This window comes from Rhipicephalus microplus, chromosome 6 (genome assembly GCF_043290135.1).
Source record: "Rhipicephalus microplus isolate Deutch F79 chromosome 6, USDA_Rmic, whole genome shotgun sequence".
NCBI classification, from domain to species: domain Eukaryota; kingdom Metazoa; phylum Arthropoda; class Arachnida; order Ixodida; family Ixodidae; genus Rhipicephalus; species Rhipicephalus microplus.
Window position 1 is genome coordinate 13077600 of NC_134705.1, and position 16657 is coordinate 13094256.

At 47.6% G+C, this 16657-nt stretch overlaps 1 protein-coding gene across 3 annotated transcripts in view; it reads left to right on the plus strand.

Annotated features, from left to right (window-relative positions):
* Positions 1-16657, plus strand: part of Asator (tau-tubulin kinase asator) — a 396184-nt gene that overhangs the window by 307197 nt on the left and 72330 nt on the right. The gene's annotated exons all lie outside the window — the stretch shown is intronic.

Sequence of the window (16657 nt, forward strand, 5' to 3'; positions counted from 1 at the left end):
GGCATTGTGCCTCGCATCATCGTGGTCGTCGAGGAGTGTAACGAGCTGTTAAATGTGTTTCGTAGTGCCTTAATCATAGTGGTTGTTCTTGAACCACTGGCGGTCAGAGACGTAGCAGCCGAAGCCATGCCGCTGTGCCGCGACACGATGTCGCGGGCTCAGTGGCTGTGCCGCGACACGGTCTAACCCATTTCTGTTCGTCATGCAGGATTTTGTTTGCGCTATCTCCTGCGTGCTGGTCCCGTTCTTCTGAGCCCACTATCAGCCGTCCACGTGATCAACCCTTTTCCGGCAAGCCTTATCACCGTGGACGACCAGCGCCTCTTCTCTGCATTGGACACCGCAGTTTTTACAGCGCTGAAGACTGCAAACTGGATGCTCTAAAAGGAAATCAAGGCCACACCATCATCGACTTCATCGGGGCACTGTGTATAAATCATCTTTCCCGGCCCGGCGTGCTCTGTGGGCACGGTGGCTGTGCCGCGACACGGTCTAACCCACTTCTGTTCGTCATGTAGCATTTCGTTTGCGCTATCTCCTGCGTGCTGGTCCCGTTCTTCTGGGCCCAGTAGCAGCCGTCCACATGATCGACCCTTTTCCGGCAAGCCTTACCACCGTGGATGACCAGCGCCTCCTCCCTGCGTTGGATAGCGCAGTTTCTACGACACTGGAAACTGGATGTTTGAAAGGGAAATCAAAGCCACACCGTCATCGACTTCATCTGGACGACTGTGTATAAGTCGTCCCTTCCGGTCCGGTGCGCTCTGTGGGCTCGGTGGCTGTGCCGCGACAAGATCTAACCCACTTCTGTTCGTCATGCAGGTCAGTAACCGGTATTGCCTTTTCGCGAAAAAATCTAGCAATCGATGCCTTATTCAGCTACCGAGCCTGCAGTGCTGCGTTTGTATTGTGTCTGAGTGTATAAACGCTGTTTTTTCACTGCTTCTGATGTCATTTGGTGACATCGAAACTAACCCCAAACCACCAAACCTAGAAGACATTTTTAATTAACTTGAAAGCTTATCTCCCTGTCAATCCTACCTTATTGGTGACATGCAGAACCTAAAATGCCGGCTCTCTAACACCGATAAAGCAATCTCCGCGCTAGGCGAAAGAATCGGCAACTTAGAATCGCACTGCCATCAGGTCGAAACACTACTAACGGAATTAGACACCATAACAACCATCGCCTCCCAAACTGCTAGCCAGGTCTCAGTACTGCAGGCTCGGCTGGACGACGCTGAGAACCGTTCCCGTTGGAACAACTTGCTGTTTCACGCAATAGCCGACGTCACGCCATCCGAGAACTACGTACAGTCTGAGCAGCTAGCCGCTGCGTTCTGCAGGGACCACTTCAAAATATCTATCGAATCAAAGTAAATTGAGCGTGACCACCGTCTTGGTCGCCACTCTCAAGACCAGTGTCGGCCCATATTAGTGAAATTCACCTCTTTCAAAACCGAGGAAGCTATCCTTGGTACTGGCCCTAAACTTGAAGATACTGATTTTAGCGTTGGGGAATATTTCTCGCCACTAGTCTGGAACGCACGGAAGTACCTTCTCGCTTTTGCGAAAGAAAAATTGGGTCCTTTCCTTCTACAGTACAAAATATTGTTTATGGGCTCTAATCGCTACGTCTTCGACGATACTACCGGAACTGTCGAAGAAAATTCGTAGCAACGCCCTTCTCACCCCAGGTCGTCAAGTCGCTCTGTTCTTGGTCTCAAAGCCAATGTCGGTTTTTCGTTTATAATCACTAACATTCGCATTTTACTTTCCTAACGCGACCATGTGTTTAACCTTGCATCTTCATCCTTATACTAACCGAAACATGGTTGACAGCTGACGTCACCGACAGTGATGTTTTGGCCGACTTGCCGAACTTTAATCTCTTAAGAAAGGATCGTCCCGGCACACGTGGCAGGGGCGTTCTAATTACCATAAACAAACAACTGCATGCTTTGCTATGAAAATAGCCTCTGACCTCGAAATCCTATGGTTGATCTGTCGTTCCGCATCTCAGTCGGTGCTCTTAGGTGTTTGTTACAGGCCCCCTAAAAGTAGTCCAGGATTCTCTCGCGAACTTAAAAGTATTTTAACCAAACGGTCGATCAAATACCCAAATGCTCGCGTCCTTCTCTTTGGGGACTTTAACTTTCCGAACATCGATTAGACGAACCTAACTTTGTCAGCACCCAGTACAACAGAAGCTGACGAATTTCTTGACGTCTGCCTAAATTTTAATCTTACTCAGCTGATATCCCAACCTACATGAGTCACTTTTGATACCGCCAATATTCCTGACTTAACCTTACCAACTGACCCGGGCAGCCTGTCTTCCATAACATATCTAAATGAAATAAGTGATCAGAGAGTCTTTCATCATCATCATCATCATCAGCCTGACTACGTCCACTGCAGGACAAAGGCCTCTCCCATGTTCCGCCAGTTAACCCGGTCCTGTGCTTGCTGCTGCCAATTTATACCCGCAAACTTCTTAATCTCATCTGCCCACCTAACCTTCTGTCTCCCCCTAACCCGCTTCCCTTCTCTGGGAATCCAGTCAGTTACCCTTAATGACCAGCGGTTATCCTGTCTACGCGCTACATGCCCTGCCCATGTCCATTTCTTCATCTTGATTTCAGCTATGATATCCTTAACCCCCGTTTGTTCCCTAATCCACTCTGCTCTCTTCTTGTCTCTTAAGGTTACACCTACCATTTTTCTTTCCATTGCTCGCTGCGTCGTCCTCAATTTAAGCTGAACCCTCTTTGTAAGTCTCCAGGTTTCTGCTCCGTAGCTAAGTACCGGCAAGATACAGCTGTTATATACCTTCCTCTTGAGGGATAGTGGCAATCTACCTGTCATAAATTGAGAGTGCTTGCCGAATGTGCTCCACCCCATTCTTATTCTTCTAGTTACTTCAATCTCGTGGTTCGGCTGTGCGGTTATTACCTGCCCTAAGTAGACATAGTCTTTTACAACTTCAAGTGCACTATTACCTATCTCGAAGCGCTGCTCCTTGCCGAGGTTGTTGTACATTACTTTCGTTTTCTGCAGATTAATTTTAAGACCCACCTTTCTGCTCTCCTTGTCTAACTCCGTAATCATGAGTTGCAATTCGTCCCCCGAGTTACTCAGCAATGCAATGTCATCGGCGAAGCGCAGGTTACTAAGGTATTCTCCATTGACTCTTATCCCTAACTGCTCCCCTTTCACGCTAATTTAACTTTGTTACTGAAATACATGAAGCTTGCAGTAAGACAATTCGGCAATATGACAAGGGGAACGCCATCATTCGCGAACTTGATGCCTTTTTTCTGTCGTTTCAGGACCGGTTTTGGGATCAACCTATTAACGAAAACTGGTTTCTTTTCAAAAACAAACTGAACCGGTTAGCTGAAAAATTTATCCCTAACATAACCTTTCATCCCACCCGCCAAAAACCTTGGTTTACGAAATCATTTAAAACACTTGAAAACAAGAAGCAACGCCTTTTTCGGGCCGCGAAGACTAGAGACAATGCTTGCGCATGGGAAAAGTACAACATTGCAGAAAAAACATGTTTAAAACGCAAAATATTTATTATTGCACAGTGAACTGCCTAAAATCCTCACTGATTCACCCAAACGCTTTTGGCAAGTTATAAACTAACGTGGCACCCCCCACCCCTCTGTTATCCTTACTAATCAGTCTAGTCAAGAAGCAAGTAGTTTTTAAAGTGTGAATGTGTTTAATGAAGCCTTTCATTCAGTCTTTACGAACGAAGCTAACCCTACTGATACGGAACTGTTCTCTGTTAGCCTGCCTGAAATGCCGCTCATGAGCATAAGCTTCTCTGGTGTCGTTTCTATAATAGATAAAATGAAACAGTCATCTTCTAAGCCCTCATCAAGTTTACTTAGTAAACGCCATCGAAGCAGTGCAAAATTGTGCTGCGCGTTTCATTCATTCTTTTATTCATATGATATCAGTGTGTCATTCCTTAAAAATGAATCTGGGCTGTCTACTCTTTCGTCTTACCGCAGAATCGCTACACTATCAGTTTACCACAAGCTTTATCACAGTTCTTTCAGCCAACCTCCTTACATCGCTCCCGCCACGCGCATCCCCCCACCTCCCCCCCGTACGGGCCATTCACTTGAAGTCTCCAGACCCTGTTCTAGCACTTCTACCTTTTCCCTTTTCTGCATCTCTTTTCTACCGTGCAACTGCAGAATGGAGTGGCCTTCCCCGCGACATTGTTACTATCACTTGTCCATAATATTTTTTCAAAGTCTATCTATGTGCCTGCCTGCCTCGTTAATAAGTTGTGGCATTAGTTACATCTCAGTACAACCCACCCCTTGTGTATCACCCACATGAAGGGTCTTTAAGGTAATAAAGTGAAGCGAAGCTGGAGGAACTACCGCAGACCGCGCACCAGCAATCATCACATTGACGCCACAACGAAGCGTTGTTGCAAGCGTTGTCGAAGCGTTGTCGAAGCGTTGTTATTTGACATCAAGACCTAATTTGGTGGCGTGGCCCATCTATCTATCTATCTATCTATCTATCTATCTATCTATCTATCTATCTATCTATCTATCTATCTATCTATCTATCTGCCAACGACTTTTAGCTCTCCTGGCCGTTTCGATAATCGTATCAATACCAAGTTTGGTATGACAATATATTACTGTATGATGAACATAAGTGACTAGTCATAACATAAACATCATAACATGTATATCACGAATTTTATTATTTATATTTCATACTCTTCCTACTCTTGCGGTGGTCCCATACACATGACTTATTGCAAAACTAGTATAGCTTGACCTGACTGCATGGCGAACACAAATGACAGTCTCTAACATGTATATATTGGCATGCATATCCTGTAACAACATGACTATACGCCAAGCTCATAGTGCGCCCGTGGTTGTTTCGCTAGCTTCACACTTACCAAATTCGGTATTCTGGGAAGTGAATGGATGACGAAAGTATATGACTGGTGTAACATGATAATCACAAGATTGGAGAGGCCCACCTCACAAATCAGTACACTCGATTTTCATGGATGGATGGATGGATGGATGCTATGAGCGTCCCCTTTATAACGGGGTGGTGACAAGTATGCCACCAGGCTCGACAAAAAAAAAACCTTTTTTCTTTTTTTATGTTGGCCTAATGCCTCTACTTCGATAAATTCTATCTTAATGGAAAAAAAGGTAAATTTTCAGCTTACGTTCTCTGCCATTTACGGCACACTGTCCATATTTTATTTTTCCAATATTTATTTTTGTCCTTTCTCTCTAATTTTCTGCCACCAATACTCTAACCGTCTCTTACTTATTTCAATCGCGGGTGTGTTCAGCTTTCCATTGTTGTCCCTAAAACCCAAGGCTTCCTGTAGGCTCGTGCCCAAACGTACACCTGGGTGGATATCTCCACATTCAATCAGAACATGCTCCGCCGTTTCCTTATCTTTCCCGCAGCATGTGCATTGTTCTTCTTCTTTACTGAATCTTGCTTTATAACTACGCGTTCTAAGGCAACCCGATCTCGCTTCAAACAGTAAAGCGCTTCCCCTTGAATTATCGTAAAATGCCTCCCTCCTTATTTCATTTTTGCCCTTTCGGTAGTTACTCAAAGCCGGTTTTTTCTCCATAGCTGCCATCCAGTAAATCCTCTCCGCATCCCTGACTTTTCCCTTAACGCTCTTTGTTGACATATGGCTTACAATACCAGCCGTATACTTACTAGTGAGTCTTCTAGTTCTTTTTCTCCACTGTGTGTCCACGCTCTTCCTATACAAATAACGGAACACCCTCTCTGCCCATCTACTCTCCTTCATATTTCTTAGCCTTTCTTCGAACCTTATTTTGCTCTGCGCTTCCCTCGCCTCAAAACCTGCCCACCCCATATCGCCCTTTACAGCCTCGTTTGTCGTCTTCCCGTGAGCACCCAACGCGAGGCGTCCCACAGTCCTTTGATTTACATCCATTCCCGTTTGCACCTCTGCCCTCACGCACACCACTGAGTTCCCAAAAGTAAGCCCTGGAACCATTACACCCTTCCACAGACCTCGAAGCACCTCATACCTATTGTATCCCCACAACGCTCTGTGCTTCATTATTGCCGCATTCCTCTTTCCTTTTGCTGCCGAGGCTTTTTCCTGTACCTCCATGTATCTATCACTCTCATTTACCCATACTCCAAAGTACTTGTATTCACTTACCCTCGGTATTTCTTGGCCTTGTATGGACACCGTCTGATCACAGGGATCATTGAATACCATCAATCCACACTTCGTTACACTGAATCCTAGTCCAAGAGCTTCACCTTCCCTTCCGCATATATTCGCCAGCTGCTGTATATCATCTCGACTGTCCGCAAATAAGACGATATCGTCCGCATAAAATAAACCTGGAAGCTTCTGCTCAATCATCATGCCGCCCTGTTTGTGTGACAGATTAAAACCAATGTTGCTACCTTCTAGCGCTTTTTCCATACTCACCATGTACAGCATGAATAACAGCGGGGACAAAGGACATCCCTGTCTCAGACCCCTGCTAACCTCAACGTTCTCTTTGCTACGCATTCCTTCCCACTCTATGCAAACTGTATTTTCTCGGTATATCTCCCTCAAAAGCTGTATACAGTCGTCGCCCATGCCCATTCCTTTCAATATATCCCACAAAATTTCCTGATTAACGTTGTCGTATGCCCCAGTGATGTCTAGAAAAGCCACGTACAAGGGCCTATTCTCTATTTTAGATATTTCTATACACTGAGTGAGAACAAACAGGTTATCGTCTAACCGCCTGTCGACTCGAAATCCGTTTTGAAGTTCTCCCAAAATATCGTTATGTTCGGCCCATGTTTCTATTTTCATTTTTACTGCTTGCATCGCCATCCTGTATAGTACCGATGTAATGGTTAGTGGTCTATACGAGCGAATCTTGTCCTTTTCTCCCTTGCCTTTATAGATTAAGTTCATTCTACTTTGTCGCCAACTGTCCGGTATTTGTCCGTCCTTTAAGCTTTTTTCTACTGCTTTTAACAATGCTTCTTTAGTGTTATGTCCTAGTTCGTTAATGAGGCTAACGGGAATCCCATCTAAACCCGCGGCAGTGCGCTTTGGAATTTTTCCTTCGGCCTTTTTCCAGTTGAAATTATCAAGTACTAGCTCTTCCTCTGTTGCTTTCTCCGCCACACTTTTACTCACCGGGGAGATCCCCTGGACGCTCTTTTGAAACGAATCGGCTGTTACCTTTTGGATGTAACCTAGCGCTTCGTACCCTTCCAATTGATTTCCTCCTTCATCTAGAATATGTTGTTGCGTTGTGACAGACTTCCTACCTAGCGCCTTTATGTGGCTCCAAAAAATCCTAGGCGCGGCCTCCTTTTTTTCGTGTATCTCTGTCATCCAGCGTTCACTTTCACCTTTAATTTTTGCCTCTACCAATTTCTGTACAAGGGATTTTTTCTTTAAATATATTTCCCATATTTTTTTGACTTCGTCCTGCGGCCGCTTCTCCTTTTTTGCCTTTCTATGCTCCCGTGATGCTTCGCGTCGCTTCTCGATCGCCTCCCGGATTTCCTTGTTCCACCAACTTTTTGGCTTCCTTTTTCCTTTCCAGCAAACAGTTTTCTTCTCTTTCCCTATCTCCTTCGTCATTAGATGTAACAGCTCACTATACTCCCAGTCCTTGCCTGGTATTTCGCCTACTTCTTCCTCGACTCTTGCGGCTATATTTATTATTTGTTTGTCATTTAAATACGAGCTGCCAGACTTTGATTCCATGCTCATATTTTCAGTTTCGTATCCCATTTGTAATGTTATTCGTTTATGATCACTACCCAAGCTGTTGATGCCTTCCTCGTCTATCCTCATTTCTGTCAGTTTGTGGTAAATTCCTTCAGTCATGAGACAATAATCAATCACAGACAGTAGATCACAGACAATCACAGACAGTAACGGGGCGCCGCCTACACTCTAAAGCAAAAGTGTGTTAAAAGGGTGTGTGGATCGTCCTTTTGGGGACTAATAGGGCTGGCACAACCATTAATCCCTTTAAGGACTTTAAGTTAGTCCCCACAGACGAGCTCAAGGGACTAACATTCAGTCCTCACATTTACAACCTTAGTGAGTAACCGTTAGTCCCACAATTCACCTCAAAGGACTAACATTTAGTCCCTACATTTGCATCTTATAGGGCAACTGTTAATCCCCACATTTATACGTTACTGGGCAACCGTTAGTCCTCACAGTTGCACCTCACCGTACGAACGGTTGATCCACTCAAATACTCCAATCGGATGAACTTTTTATCCCCAGTTCAAACATTGTTTTTTGCTTATTTTCTACCAGGCCTAATACTTTTTTCGCTTGTCTTTCTGCGCAGTGAGCAACCAATCGCACAGACAAGATCACGCGAAAAATAGTTAGCCACCTATTTGTAACTGCTTACGCAGACACGGTAACAACAAAAGTGAGACATCGAAATCTTTTATTTTCTTACATACACGTTAAGTTTCTCCATCCTTTTAAGTGAATTCATGGTGAAACGTACAAGTCCAGTCTCGTTGTCACATCTTGCTCACTCCTTGTGGAGCTCCTCCGATGAAAGCGATAGATGACAGGCATTTCAGGCGCCAGCACACGCAGCCTTCTGCTTGTTGTGTTACCACGGCTACACGTACAATAATATAGTAAAAATAGTTAGACACACGTGACGGAAGATGAAGATGCATGCATAAGACGAGTACGTGCACGAAAATATAAAAACGTGCATGTAAAATATGACACACAAATAACTTTACCTTCACATTTCACACAGTCCTTCTAAAGCTGCTCTGACGAAAGATATGGATGACAGGCTTCGCAGACACCAGCGCACAAAGTCTTCAGCACGGTGTGTGCCCACGGCTGCACAATAAGTTTGTAAAATAGTGAGTCACACGTGACGGAAGATGAATACAAATGCATATGAGACATACGTGCAAGGAGAAATGAGAACACACTTGATATATGACATGCTAATAATTTCACCGTGTTTTCACACATCGTCGAAGCCTCATTTTGATCCCCGTAGTGCAATAGCTTAGGAGCGGCGGCCGCAGCCACAACTCCCCGAAACACCATTCTGCTAACAAGCCGGTGAGTCCTAAGCGAGCGACGTCGTTCAGCTCGACCAAGCGAACGTGAGACCAAACACGGTGCTGCACGCGGAGTGTCTGCCGCCAGCGAACTTCGAACAGGAGAGCGAGCGTATGTTTGGCCACTGCCACGAATGGCGCCGAGCTGTTTCGGAGCTAGCGTCGATGAAATCGATGGTAATGCTGCCTTTTTCCACGATCTCGAGTGAGTGCAGTGCACGAACGCGAGTCCGCCACCGCGGCCAACGGACGGCGCCGAGCTCCTGCGACCGACTGAAGGGAAAGCCAACTGTAATGGTGACCAATTTTCACTGAGTGGCAACGCAAGCGAAAGCCCCGCCAGTCCGTGCCGGTGCACTTGCAGCGTGCGACATACTACAACCAAGCTCGTTACAAGAACTCGCAACGTGTTTTCGACGACTCCCAACACAGCGACGAGGTCTCAACCGAATATCGTCAGCCTGGAGCTCATCGCAGCGGCGAAGACAGACGAGCACTCGATGAGCGAGCATACGGGAGGCCGACGGTAATGGCGGCTAATTTCCAGGCGCTCGCAAAGCACAGGCGGACTGCAGACGCCCAAGCTGACCTTCGCGGTGCATTTCATGCGCGTGATATACAAAACGACCGAGCCCGTTGCCAGCTAGCGCGATCCGTATCGCACACGCGACAAATAGAGTAGAATAAAGAATGATAACCTACTTTCTTAAGAACCTACTTGCTTAAGAATAGCCTACTTGCTGATTTCTGCCCCGAGTCGGACTGAAGTATATATCCGATAAGCCTGCTGTCTTCTCGGCTGCCATATTGTCCTTCCTAACTATTGCTGTCTTGTGTTGGTCGTGACTATGTTAAAGCCAGAGATATACGGCGTGGCGTGGTGACGTGTCGAGACTTGCTTCAGGCTTTATGTGTGCAGGGAAACGTAAAAGCAGCAGCAAACGCTCATCCAAGCGTACACACGAGCACCACATCGTAAGTCCTGGATCGTCGAATCCAGGCTGCCATGGTCGAACACTCCAAGCGCGACGAAACGCGAACCGTCCCCAGCAAAATACGGGGAAACACTGAGCCCTTAGGAGCGTGTTTGGAGACTAAGTGGTTTGCGCGCGGCACGCTTTCCTCTGTGGTTGCTCCTCAATGGTCTATCTTCATCGCGCGTGCCTATTGGGCTCTGTTACTCCTTTTTCGGGCAGTTTTGCCTTAAAGTGTACACATATTCACATCACGAAAGGTCACGTTCAACTCCCATTCGAGTGGTGATGTGCCCTCTACGTGCGTCCTCTCCCAGACAATATGACAGAAGAAGACCACAATGGCCGGTGCCTGCCACGGGTGGAAGCCCTGGCCCACTATTATAGATCGAAACCCGGCGTGTTCTACGTGGACGCCTCCGGCTCACACCCTGGGGGCTGGTACACGGCCGGTGTCGTACACGAGAACCAAACAGTTAAAGGGCTCACGTTTCGAGCCCGGAACATAATCCATGCGGAGGAATTCACTAATGCATTGGCCGCTTGTTACCCTAGGTCGCAAATCATAATCTCCGACTCTCGAGGGGCCTGTCGAAACATCGTGAACGGCCGTGTCACATACCTGACCTACCACTTATTGCAACGTTCGGACTATCAGAGAAACCATGCACCCCACCGTATAGTCTGGGCCCCTGCTCACATGGGACTCGAAAAGAATGAGGCAGCCGACGCCGACGCCCACACGCTCTCTCAGTGGGCATTCCCACTCACCTCCCCCGATCAGGACAACTTTGAATTCAATCCGGTGTATTCATTTTGCGAAATTGTGGACTATTATCAATTTGATCACAGAATTTATCCATGCCCATGCAAAGGCCAAAATAAAGCAGAAGAGCGGCTTTTACTCCGACTCTTCACGAACACTATGCTTTGTCCAGCAGCCCTCAAACATTTCGATCCCACTTTTTCCGGCAGCTGCTCACACTGTGGGGAGCCGTCTTCGGACATCTGCCACATCGTTTGGGCCTGCCCGCGCAACCCTGCTGTACCCTCTATATCCAACCCTACCAGAGAGGAATGGAAGGTGACCCTGCTTGGCTGCTCTAACCTCCAGGCCTTAAAGCCTTGGTTCGACGAGCCCAAGCCCCAGCCGACGCCAATGGCATCCCGTATTAGGGATCCCCACCTATTCGTAGTGGGTGCCATCCTCTTACGAGGTAGTCGCTGCATACCTCCTGTTTTTTTGTTAAATAATTTTTTACCGCCTCCACTTCAGGCTCAATGCGTTCGCGTTTTCGACGTTCCTCATCTTCTTCGCGGTCACGTTTTTGATGCTCCTCGGCCTCCTCGCGTTTGCGCTTTCGATGCTTCTCGGCCTCTCACCGTCTTTACTCAATTGTCTGCATATCCTCTTCTACGTCCTCCTCAGTTATTCCATCCGCTCTCATGGCATGAAGAATACTTTTTTCACCGCTTCTACTAGCAACGGAAACACCCAGCTGCTCACAAATATCGAGAAGGTCTCTAAGTCTGAGCTATTCTATAGTATATCGCGACTCGTGCACGCTCCCTTCTGAAAGAGCTTTGTTTCAGAAGCTAGATTCTACGACGTGAAGCCACTCGAGCACCAGCCAAACACTAGCCACCTAAACATCTAAAAGAGCACACTTGGCTACTCTGTGCTAACAGGGTCCGATGGCAGAAAGATGAACGTCATGCACTTACGCAACCAGAGTGTGTGACTTGAGTCATCTCGTCGCTGCTGTCGAACGATGTCGTGGGTGCCCTCGAGTCTGCAAGGATCCACTCCAACTTTCCAGCCGTTGAGATCGGGGTAGTGGGTCCCAGAACAGCAAAACGTTGAAGACAGGGGCAGCATATCCCCGCGTACCCACACACTGATATCAGGACAATTGTCCTTAATATTCCAGGGATCCTATCTGCTTGCGAACCGTAGGGTAGCGTATGCCGAAGCTAAAATCCACTGTTATGACTTCTGACTTGGTGACATCCAACCGCTGCCACCACTCCAAAAATTCGCTGTGTTGTGATGGTAGCGGTAGCCGAGAGTGGCAAGCAGTCGAACAGACTTCACTGAAGCCTTCGCCCAGAGCCGGAATAGGGAGGCAATCGTTTTTGTTACGTTTTGCAACAGACGTGCCGAAAGGACCAGAGAAGTTTTGGGTGAACGGCGTTTATTGACCCATTCTTGTGGGTTCGTGGCGCGGGGAATAAGAGGCGCGCTAGCAAGCGGCACTCTGCTTTAAACACCTAGTGGCGCATGCGCACTTTGCAGAGTGCTCTTATCGATGGAGCACAGGCCGACACAACACCACCTCCCCTTTTTTTAATAACACACACAGTCAGTCAGTGTCTAGCTTGGAATGGATATGGTGGGCGACAATTTCGCAGGGGGTAGCGTCTTGCTTCGGTGGGTGTTGCCTGTGGCGAAATCGAAGTTGCCCTGGACGGTTGTGGCGTGGGAGGAACTGGTGTGTCGCCAGTCTCAGGAAAAACCAGGAACTCGCTGGACGTAGCTTCGCGAGCTGTTCCATGCATAGGGGTAGCGTTCTCTGCAGGTCTATGCAGCAGCTGATCCTGGTGGTGACGCCAGGTTAAGGTGCCCCTTTGTGTGATTGCACGCACTTGGAAAGAGACAGGACCTGTTTTAGCAACAATCACAGCGGGAGTATACTTTGGTTTTCCAGAATAATTACGTGCTAACACGTTGTCGCCTACCAAGAAATGACGATCGCGATACGGGCGACTTAGTGCCTGAGTGCATTGTCTGTGGGCTACTCTTTCCGTCACGGAGGGCTTAATGGCATCTAACCGACTTCGTAAGCGCCGTTCCATAAGCAATGCCGCTGGTGATTCACGAGTTGTCGCATGCGGCGTGTTGCGATACGACAGCAAAAATTTATGCAGGTTTACCTGCAGAGTCTCTCCGGTGCTGTTTTTGCGGAGGGCGTTCCTTAAGGTTTGAATGAAGCGCTCTGCCAGCCCATTGGAGCTGGGGTGGTAGGGAGCCGTGAGGACGTGCCGTGCCTCCATTGCCTGCACGAAGTGCTTGAACTCCTGCGAAACAAATGGAGATCCATTATCGGGAAAAATTGTTTCAGGGAAACCAAAACGTGCGAAGAGCTAGGTCAAACTACGAATCGTGCTTTCTGCAGTTGTCGAGCGCATTTCAAAAACCTCCGGCCATTTGGAATGTACGTCAACCACCACTAAAAGCATGGTATTCTGAAATGGTCCTGCGAAGTCTACGTGAACACGCTGCCACGGTGAAGTCGGCCAGGACCACGGGTGAAGAAGTGCGCCGATTGGCGCGTTACGTTGCTCTCGACAACTAGCGCAGTGATGCGACGTTCGAGGTCTGCCTCAAGCGTTGGCCACCACACGTAGCTGCGCGCTAGCTCTTTGCTGCGCACGATGTCGGAATGGCCGTCATGGAGTTTGTCCAGAACGAACCCCTGCAACTTTTCAGGGACGAGTACTCTTGTGCCCAGCATGACACATCCCTGATGCACCGTCAGCTCGTTGCACCTGCGAAAAAAAGGCTTCAAGTGCCCATCCGTGATTAACGTGGGCCATCCAACATTGGTGAATTCCTTCACTTGAAAAAGAATTCGGTCTTTACTCGTGGCAACCGCGACGTCTCGACTAGAAACAGGCAACGAGTCCAATCGCAACGAATAAAACGCTTCTTCTGTTTCTTTGGTTTCCGCTTCAAGATCTGGCAGCGGCAGACGCGAGCAAAAATGGGCTTGCGCGTTCTCGCTTGATTTCTTGAAGATAAGATTGTACGAGTACGCTGCCAACGTAGCGTTGCAACCGAGCAGCCGCGATGGTGGAAATTCCAGTTGTTGGGCATAATATTGTTTGAAGAGGCTTATGGTCTGTGACCAAGGTGAATGAGCGCCGATACAGATAGAAGTGAAACTTCTTTACACCAAAAATGATGGCTAACGCTTCCTTCTCCAGTTCACTGTATTTCTTTTCCGCTTCGGATAGCGTTCTAGAAGCGTAAGCAATTGGTCGTGCCCTGCCGTCATCGTAGACATGAAATAGGACGGCTCCTACACCATACTGTAACGCGTCGCATGACAGCCTAAGTTGTCTTTCGGCATCATAGTGTGCGAGCGTAGGTGGTTGCGCCAGTATAGTTTTCACTTGGTTGAACGCTTTTCGAGCATGCTCATCCCATTGCCAGCTACCCTTTTCTGCAGAAGCCTGTACAATGGTTTAGCTGTCGTAGCTAACTGGGGCACGAACTTGCTGTAATAGTTAATAATGCCCAACAAAGACTGAAGCTGCTTCTTTGACTTCGGCTGTGGTGCCTGAAGAAGTGAGGTATTTTATCTGACAATGGGCCCATGCCTTCAGCGCCGATGTTGTGACCAAGGTAGTGAAGTTCGCTTCGGAAAAACGAGCACTTCTCTTTCTTTACCCTGACGCCTCGGCTTTGAAGACGCTCTAGCAACGCTTCGAGATTGGCTAAGTGGTCCTCTGTTGTTTTTCCCGTTACCAAAATATCATCTAGGTAGCAGCAAACACCCTTGAGGCCCTTCAACATAGTGTCCACTATCTTTTGGAAAATCCCCGGCGCGGGAGCGATTCCAAAAGGTAATCTGTTGACAACAAACAATCCTTTGTGCGTATTCAAGGCATCAGACATCACCACTTACTGGTAAGTGCGGTTCAGGTCGATCTTTGAAAAATGCATGCCTCCGGAAAGAGCCGCGAACAAGTCATCGACCTTCGGCAGCGGAAAACGGGTGACGCCAAGGCCAGGATTCACTGTCACCTTATAATCACCACAGAGGCGTATGCCACCGTCTTTCTTGATAACGAGTACGACTGGCGTGACGTAATCTGATGTGGCCACGGCTGTTATGATGCCCATTTTTGCCATCTTGGAAAGATCAGCCTCGACCGCCTTTTGCAGCACGAACGGCACTTTTCTTGCTTTAAGAAACTTCGGTGCCTGATTAGGCTTGAAATGCAACTTGGCCTTTTCTTCGGTAATCATGCCTAGCTCATCTTTAAAAGGAGAGTCGTACTTTGTGACTAAAGCGTGCAACCTTTCTTCTAATGGACACGAAATGGGCAGCTCTGACCTTGGCAGGTGGTGGACGTTCCATATTTTGCTCCACTCCAGCCTGATTGACTGAAGCCATTCCCGACATGGCAATGGCAGTCCGTCCTGGTCGACGACGAATAAAGGCAGGCTCGCCGTGCTGCCGCCGTGCTGCACCTTGACCTGTAGGACACCTTTTGGAATCACCAGGGCTCCTGTGTATGTGCGCAACTTGACTTCTGTGCGCTCGAGTCTACTTGATGATAAAAATTGGCGGTATTGTTTGAAAGCCATGACTGTGACGGCGGCACCAGTGTCTAGCTCCACAGAGACTTCCTCATCATTTACCTTCATCGGTACCATGATAGGTTGCATACTGGGAGCAGATACGCACATTACGGCTACCACTTCTGAGTGGGATACCACCGCTAATGTTTTTACAGGGCTCTTGATGGGGCGTTTCCCACGCGACGTGCCGGAGGCGCTACGGCAGACTCGTTGAAGGTGATCCCTTTCGTTGCACTTATAGCATTTGTCCTATAAGTGGGGACACGCTTTGCCGAAATGTTTCGGCGACCCGCAGCAAAAACATGCCTGTGACTGGACACTCGAAGCCACCTCTACTTCATGCTTAGCGTTGGCTGCAGGCACACCCGTGCGGGCTTCAGCAGTGCTTTTAGTTGCCACCTCCACAAGCGTAATACATAAGCCGTAATACTTAATGAACCAAAAACTAGATTTATTTTTTTGCATTATATATTGAGATTGAGGATTCGTGCTTTGCAGTGAAGGGTTCAATTTTCACTTGAGCCTTGACTTTAGCCACCAATCAGATAACCTCCTTCTAGTTATTTCTACCCGCTTAAAGTCTATCTTGCCCTCACTGTCTCCAAACGCCAGTGCTTTGAAAAACTCTGCGCCATCATCCGGAACTATAGGGAGAAGCCCTTCACAGGACAATATCAAGTGTTCGGCAGTCCCTTCTTCCTCTCCACACGCACTGCATACCGTGTCTACCCCTTCATATTTGGCCCGATATGTCTTGGTTCGCAATACTCCCGTCCTGGCCTCAAACAGCAGAGAAAAACCCCGAGTATTATCATAGATCTTTTCCTTGGCAATTTCCTGCATAAAAGTTCGATAGATCTCTAATGCGAACTTCTTAATCATTCCAATTCTCCACATATCGGTCTCAGCTTCCTTCACCTTCTTCTTAACCAATAATTCTTTTTGGTTTGGCCCCCTGCTGTTTTCCAAGTGTTTACCAGTCAATTTTCTGGTTCGCTTCCGCCATTTCGTTTCGACAATCTTCATGTACAAGTAGCTGAATACCTTCCTAGTCCAACGCTCCTCTCCCATTTCTCTCAATCGCTTCTCAAATTTTATCTTGCTGCTAGCTTCCCTGCCCTCGAATGATGTCCGTTCCATATCACCTTGTACTCCCTGATTTGGT